General features: G+C 45.5%; 1 pseudogene; it reads right to left on the bottom strand.

Annotated features, from left to right (window-relative positions):
• Nucleotides 1-314: 314 nt before the first annotated feature.
• On the bottom strand, nucleotides 315-4,701 carry LOC119506070 (annotated as a pseudogene).
• Between the last annotated feature and the right edge of the window lie 1,239 nt (nucleotides 4,702-5,940).

Consider the following 5,940-nt stretch of genomic DNA (forward strand, 5'->3'; position numbering starts at 1 on the left):
TGTCTTTTTTTCTGAGTTTCATTCTCTTATAAAGGACTCCTGTGATAGGATTAAGACCCACCCTGCATGAGGTGGGTCACATCTTAAGATCCTACTCAACCAAAAGATCATACTTGTTATGGAGCCATACCCACAGGAATGGATTAATTTTAAGAACATAATTTTCTGGGCACATATAGCCTCAAACCATCACAAATGGCATTGCAAGCTGTATATGTCCACAAAGTATACCATATCAGAGGCCCATTGTGTTACCCCCTCAAAACTCCAGGATGTCAAGTTGACAGTCCTGGTGACTTTCCAGGTAAAAATCCTCAACACAAAATGTAAGTGGATGAATTCCCCTGATTTGGATTGCTGAGAATCCATTCGCAGCTCAGGTTTCCTGAGTTAATTACTGATTCCATTGAAGCCAGGAGAAGTGAAGCTTCCTTTGGGGGAATTTTTAAGGGACCCGCCACACACTGAATCTTCACTGTACCTGTAGGAAGCAGTGGAGCCTCTGTAGGGACTGGATCCCTCATGGTACCAATATGGTGTTTCCCGAAGTTCACTGAGTTGCAGTGTGATTAGTCGCTTACAGTCACGCTACTGCACAGCTTCTCCAGGTGGCTTGAGCTGGTTCTGATACCATCGAATACTGTCACATGCTCATTGTCACAGAATGGACAAGCTTCCAGTCTCAAGTGGGTGAAAGTTAGGGTGACCCACCTCCCTGCTTGCACAGTGATTCTCTGTTGCACAGACTCTACTATGTGGGTTTGGGTTCTGGTATTTGGGAGAAGCAAATGTCCTCCTAGGGCCTTGGAGATGCCCACCACATTCTTCAAGGCTGGATTCAAAGTGCAGTCTGAACCCCAAGGCAGTCAAGAAGCCATTGGGAAGTCATGTTGCTAGAGGTGTCCTTGCTGTCAGGAACAGCGTTGTCACAATATCTGCTCAACATGGCTCCAGGGCTGCGTTTCTCCTGGATCTCCACAAAGTCTTTTTCACTGCCAGAGGAATTCTGGAGGTTAAAGTCATCAAAATGGATGGTGAGATAGTGTCCCAAGGGGCCCCAAAGATGCCACTGGCAGAGCAAATGGTCCCTGTGCAGAAGTGTTGGATAGCTGAGGCTTTCGGTAGGACCACTCTGCCCCATCACTGCTCCTCCACATGTGGCTATAGGATACTTAGTCTTGAACCCACCATAAGTGGGCTGTTGTCAGTCCCAAATCTTTTTTTTAATGCAATTTTATTGAGATATAATCACATAACATACAATCATTCAAAGTGTACAATCAGTTGTTCATAGTATTGTCATATAGTTGTGCATTCATCACCACAATCAAACTTTGAACATTTTCATTATCCAAAAAATAAAATAAAGATTAAAATAAAAAAGAATATCCAAAACATCCCATTCCCCTCCTCCCCCTCATTGTTCATTATTCATTGTTCATTTACCTTTTAAAGTACAGTTTAAAATTGAGATATATTCACACACCCTACAGTCATCCACAGTGTACAACCAGTTATTCACAGCACCATCATACCATCATACATTTGTGTGTTCATCACCAGAATCAATTTTTGAACCTTTTCCTTACTCCAAAATAAAAATAAAAGCAAAAAAGTATACCTAAATCTTTCCATCCCCTCCATCCCGCCCTATTCTTCATCTGATTTTTGTCCCTATCTTTCCACTCATCTGTCCATACACTGGATAAAGGGAACACAAGCCACAAGGTTTTCACAACCACACAGTCACACTGTGCAAGCTGCAAAGTTATATAATCGTCTTCAAGAATCAAGGTCACTGGGTTGCAGTTTGATAGCTTCAGGTATTTCCCCCTAGCCATTCCAACACACTAAAGACTAAAAGGTGAAATCTTTATAGCACATAAGAATATCCTCCAGAGAGACCTCTCGACTCCATCTGAAATCTCTCAGCCACTGGAACCTTATTTTGTTTCATCTCTGTTCCCCCTTTTGGTCAAGAAGATCCTCTCAGTCCCACAGTGCTGAGACCCCAATCTTAAGTACACGGACTCTCCTAGGGAAAGCCGACCACTGGCCACAGAAGCCAGGCAGAACTCACACGTATCTACACATTTGAATCAGCTCCATCTGCAATTCAAGGTAATTGGAATTGGTGGTTGGCTATCACTTTGATGTTGAATTGATCTTCAAACTGCAGCATTACGAGATTTTGGGCAGAGCAGATGTGATCCAGATGCAGCCAGGTACCAGGCCAAGTGATCAGAGTGCCTGGGGGAGGTCCCGCATCCAGCAGACTCAGCATCGTGGATGTGGATGTTGCCTGTGCCGGCTGAACTCTTTGCTTCGTAGCTGAGCTTAAATCCCTGTCCTCCATCACCATGGTCAGAAATAAACCAAGCAAACATTTGATTATCTGAGGTGAAGAATGACTGCCACAAAAATGGCCATTTCCTCCTAGGGGCCCCAAGGGCAGGGAAGAAATGTCAAGTCCATATTTTAGTACCAAGTGGTCCCCTTGGCTGCAAGAAGGATCCCCATTGGGAATCTGGAACAGTCATCCAAAGTGAAAGGTGACTGCCAGGCCGCTCTGCCCCAGGATGTGCCTAGAGTAGTTGAGGTTGGAAGGATAGAGTCAGGGAACCCGGCGGATGTGACAACCCCTCTGGCTGTGTGCAGGTATCCATACAAACCTTGTGGAAGGATGTGTGTTCAGGCCCTCCTCAGTCACGGTGAAATCAGAAGTGAAGCAGTTCAGCCTGTGCTCCCTCGTGGACCGGGTGGGCCCAGGCACTTCCCACCCACACAGAACGGCCAGGGGTTGAGCCATGTTTTTGTTTCTGTCTCTTTTATCACAAGCTCTGTGTCGTAGTCACACATCTGCTGTGATTCCATGTCCAGGAAAAGGATGTTGAGCCCCACAGTCAAATCCAGAGCCTGGATGAGCCACCACCAGTAAGTCTTGTCACCGCAGCTACCAGCCTGGCCTGTGGAGAAAAAAAAGAGGTGCGCCTCCCCAGTCCTCAGGAAGCCTCCTTAAGCACATAAAAGACAGCTATAGTTGGTTGCCAGGAGAGATGAGGATATTCCAGACACATCCCATATTGGGGGTGGAGGTGGGGGGTAAACCTCTAGGCAGCCAGGGCTGTTGAAGATGCCTACTGATATGTGGAAGGTCCCATGGCCAGCTGATGGTGAAGCAGCATATGTAGCTGAATTCACTCTGGAACTGGAGACAAACCGCGGAGTCCAGGTGAGGCTGAAACACCTGAAGGGTATGTCATGGATGGGCCACAGTATCAGCCTCGGAGCAGGGGGCATCCTGGGAGCCGCTGTCCAAAATTTCTAAAGTCACGGGAATACGAGGGACTGTTTTCCAGGCTCAAGTGGCTAAAGGAGTGGGTGACATGACTGAATGGAGGTTGAGTCTGAATTGTCCAGCTACAGTTCTGATTGTTTGGATACTTGGCAGGGAGGAGATAGTATCAAGAGAGCTGGTGAGGATGAGGCCTCCACAGGCTTGCCTAAAGCAAGCTCCAAAGTCCCTGCTCTGCCTGGACGTGTCAGCTTGAAATCTCACAAATAGGGCATTTCCCAAAGAGGTGATGGGGTTAGGCAGCTACTGCCCTCCATACTCACTGATCAGGTGGCAGTCTTGAGGTTTGAACCATCCTATGCCCCTACCCAGGCCAGTCATACCACATGCCATTCCCAGGCTTTTGCTGAAATGTGTGATGCAGGAAAAACTAGATGAGCCAATAAAGGAGAATCAATGACAAGTGAGTGCTCCTTTTCAGAAACCCAACATGTTCTAGGACTTTTCCACTTCGTAGGGTCATGGCCAAGAAGGAAGAGAAATGGTAGGATCCTTTCAAATGACATGCATGATGCAAACTGATGGAGATCATCTCATAATTTAAGAAAAGATATTGGACTCTGTGTCTGCCCTGTGCTTTGCTGGGACTGAACTGGCACTCCACAGTGGCCCATGGAACAGCTCTGAAGGCCAGAGGTCTGAAATCAAGGTATGGGCGGGCTCACAGTCCATCTGAACCTGTAGGGGAGGATCCTTCCTTGCCTCTTCCAGATTCTGGTGATTGCCAGCAATCCTTGGCAATCCTTGACTTGTAGATGCACTCCAATCCCTGCCTCCATCTTCACTTGGTCATCTTCACTCCGTGCCTTCTCTGTCCTGCTGCTTCTTGCTGGTGATTGGTTTGGGAACTCAATCTCATGTCAGTCACCTCATGGCATTCTCCTTGAATGCTGAAGGATAGATATCTAAACCCAGATAACCAATCAGAATGAAGAAAGGACCTATATTACCGGTTACAGTTGTTTTTCTTCTCTTCTGCTGGACGTGAAAAAGGAAGTCGTTTCTCTTGCTGTCAGCAGCCACCTTGCATCAATGAAGGGAGCCATTCTAAGGATAAAACTGACAGGGAAAATGAAGGCAGGACCAAGAAAATCACAGAAAAATGAAATTGAAGAATTGATTATCTTCACCTGGACCCTGCCCCACCTTTGGACTTCCTGTTATGAGGGTTTTAAATGTTTCCTTATTGCTGAATTGGGTTTTCTGGCACTTTCATGATGCAAAGACATCCTAACTCCTCACCCTACAGAACCTGATGAGGCATATGTTTCCTCCTCCTGTCCCTTGGTATCTTCGGTGTGGGCAAATGCCCCCAGTTTGACCAACTGGATGCTACCAGTAAGCATTCTCAATTTCATGGAAGTGGTGCAAAGATGCAGAGGTAGTATAGAAGAAATTAATGGGAGGGGTAGGGGGAGAGACTCTGGCAGTGACAGAAGAGATTTCTAATGTCCAGAGATGGTGGTGCCAGATGCACTCCTTCATCCTGTCCAGCCTCGTGCTTCTTGACTATTTTTTGAATCTAGTTATATAGCCTTCCCATTGGTTGTGTGAAGCACACAATATTCTTCCAATAAATTCTTTCTCTGCTTAAGTTATCAAAACTCTGTTTCTGTTGCTGCTGATGAGTTAAATAATTTCAAACAGCAAGTACAGTACAATTCTACTCCCAGCTACAAGGCAATTTCGATTCTAAGTACCCAGAGTTAGGTCAGACTCCACAGGTTAAGGGCAATCCTCTGTAAGATTGCCCTTCAGACACCAGTGGAGGGCTCTGGGGTTTCAGAACCACTCTCACTTCTGACCAATTGTCTACAAATTTGGAGGTTCCCACCATTCCTTCAGATTTGAGCATTTGATTGAATGACACAGAACTCAGGAGAGTGTTTTACTTACAATTATAGTTTTATCAACAAAGGATATAAATCAGAAGAACCCAAAAGGAGAGACTCATAGGACAAGGTCTGGGAGGGTTTCTGTGTCCTTAAACCACGGAGTCATGTGACACCCTCCTGGCACATCAATACATATTATCAATCATGTAAACCCTCTCAGGCTCCAGTGTCTGGAGTTTTTATTCAGGTCTCATTATGTAGGCATGAGTGATTGGATTAAGGTCCACCTGACAGATCTTAATCTTTGGTCCCTTTCCCCTTCCTGGAAGTCCGGGAAGTAGAACTGATACAGCTTATGTGATAGTGGCTCAAAGCCCCAAATCTGAGTCATCTCCTTAGCACAAACCATCAGGTATGATCCAGGGCCTACCCAAAGACACTCCTATCATGGGAAATTCCAAAGACTTTGAAGATATCTTCCAGGAACAAGGGATGAAGACCAGCCAAGATCTGATTATATTACAGTTGCTTACAACCGATAATTTTGACTTATGAAAGAACAATCTGAAAGAGACTTCAAAATAATATATGGCTTTTGCAGCTCAAGATTTTGGTTCCTGAGGGGCACAGACACATAAAGACCTACAACATAGAATGTGAAAAGGGCTGTAATTAATACATCCACAAAGTACTATGAGAACCCTATAGAGAGACTCTTTTTCTTCTTGGGTTTGGGATAGAGGGTCAGGT

Source organism: Choloepus didactylus, chromosome 11 (genome assembly GCF_015220235.1).
Source record: "Choloepus didactylus isolate mChoDid1 chromosome 11, mChoDid1.pri, whole genome shotgun sequence".
NCBI lineage: Eukaryota > Metazoa > Chordata > Mammalia > Pilosa > Megalonychidae > Choloepus > Choloepus didactylus.